Raw genomic sequence first — 2,238 nt, 5'->3', positions numbered from 1 at the left:
TATAGTCAAGGCTATTGTCTTTCCAATAATCATACCTGTATGTGAGATGGACCATAAAAAAGGCAGAGTGCCAAAGAATTGATGCTTTTGAATTGTGGTGCTGGAGGAGACTTTTCAGAGTCGCTTGGACAGAAAGGAGATCAAACTAGTCAATCTCAAAGGAAATCAACGATGAATACTCATTGGAAAGATGAAGGCTGAAGCTACAATACTTTGGCCAACTGATGGGAAGAGCCAACTCATTGAAAAAGACCCTAATTCTGGGAAAGACTGAAGGCAGAAGAAGAACAGGGTGACAGAGGATGAGATGGTTGGATGGCATCACCGATTCAATGGACATGAACTTGGCAAACTCTGGGAGACGGTGAGGAACAGGAAAGCTTGGCGTGCTGCGTTCCACGGGGTTGCAAAGAGACAGACACGACGTGGGGACTGAGCAACAACCACTGTACCAAAAGAATAACACCTAGAAATTTCATCTTCCTCAAAGGTGCCCACCAATAAAATACCAACATTTCAAGGAATTAAAAGAGGAATACTTACCTGGCAGGGGAGATACCATGATCACAAAGGTGGTTTTCCCAGGGTGAGGCTTATCCATTGCACTCTGTATGTGCTGACCCCTGCGATTTCCCCAAATGTGGGAAACTCGACTGCATAATTTGTGGTAGTGGGGGGCTGCATTCGCGCTTTCTAAAAAAAAAAAAAAAGAGGAATTCTATTAAAGACACATGATTTAGAACTCTGCTAATAACTGTATACCCTTATTCATATAAAGCCTAACTCTTTCTTCTTGACTCCTCTCAAGCAGTATTTGAGACAGCCTTAGGAAGGAAAAGATTCTTCTGAGTCACTTTTGGCCTTAGGCAGTCTTGTTGGCATTGTACCAACACTTGGCTTTCCCTAATTCAATATAGATGACCATTATATATACTACTGTGGGCAAGAATCCCTTAGAAGAAATGGAGTATCCCACATAGTTAACAAAGGAATCTTGAAATGCAGTACTTGGGTGCAATCTCAAAGACAACAGAATGACCTCAATTCATTTCCAAGGCAAACCATTCAACATCACAGTAACCAAAGTCTATGCCACAACTACTAACGCCAAAGAAGATGAAGTTGAATGGTTCTATGAACACCTATAAGACCTTCTAGAACTAACACTGAAAAAATATGTCCTTTTCATCATAGGGGATTGGAATGTAAAAGTAGGAAGTCAAGAGACACCTGTAGTAATAGGCAAGTTTGGCCTTGGAGTACAGAATGAATCAAGGCAAAGGCTAACAGAGTTTTGTCAAGAGAACACACTGGCCATAGCAAACACCCATTTCCAGCAGCACAAGAGAAGACTCTACACTTGGACATAACCAAATGGTCAATACCAAAATCAGATTGATTACATTCTTTGCAGCCGAAGATGGAGAAGCTCTATACAGTTAGCAAAAGTAAGACCTGGAGTTGACTGTGGCTCAGATCATGAACTCCTTATTACAAAATCCAGGCTTAACTTGAAGAAACTAGGGAAAACCACAAATCAAATCCCTTATGATTATACAGTGGAGGTGACAAATAGTTCAAAGGATTAGATACAGTAGAAAGAGTGCCTGAAGAACTATGGATGGAGGCTTGTAACGTTGTACAGGAGGCAGTGATCAAAGCCATCCCAAAGAAAAAAGAAATGTAAGAAGGCAGAGTGGTTGTCTCGGGAGGCTTTACAAATAGCTGAGGAAAGAGGAGAAGCAAAAAAAGCAAGATAGAAAGGGAAAGATACCCATCTGAATACAGAGTTCCAGAGAATAGCAAGGAGAGATAAGAAGACCTTAAGTGTACAATGCAAAGAAGTAAACAGTAGAATGGGAAAGACTAGACATCTCTTCAAGAAAACAAGCTATCAAAGGAACATTTTAGACAAGGATGGGCATGATAAAGGACAGAAATGGTAAGGACCTAACAGAAGCAGAACAGATTAAAAAGAAGACACAAGATTACACAGAAGAACTATGCAAAAAAGTTCTTAATGATCCAGATAGCCACAATACTATGGTCACTCACCTAGAGCCAGACGTTCTGGAGTATGAAGTCAAGTAGGCCTTTTAGGAAGCATTATTGAGAACAAAGCTAGTGGAGGTTATGGAATTACTGCTGGGCTATTTAAAATCCTAAAAGGTAAGGCTGTTAAAGTGCTGTCCTCAACAAGTTAGCAAATTCAGAAAACTCAGCAGCAGCCACAAAACT

The 2,238-nt window shown here is 40.7% G+C and overlaps 1 non-coding gene across 1 annotated transcript; it reads left to right on the top strand.

The window, feature by feature from the left end:
* The first annotated feature begins 535 nt into the window (after positions 1-535).
* Positions 536-698, top strand: LOC122701193. Its single transcript, XR_006343027.1, has one exon. It is a non-coding gene; the product is annotated as a U1 spliceosomal RNA (small nuclear RNA).
* Positions 699-2,238: the final 1,540 nt, after the last annotated feature.

The sequence above is a fragment of the Cervus elaphus genome, chromosome 9, assembly GCF_910594005.1.
Source record: "Cervus elaphus chromosome 9, mCerEla1.1, whole genome shotgun sequence".
Taxonomy (NCBI): domain Eukaryota; kingdom Metazoa; phylum Chordata; class Mammalia; order Artiodactyla; family Cervidae; genus Cervus; species Cervus elaphus.
Note: the sequence above shows the minus strand (reverse complement) of the source record. Positions and strands in the feature narration are given on the sequence as shown.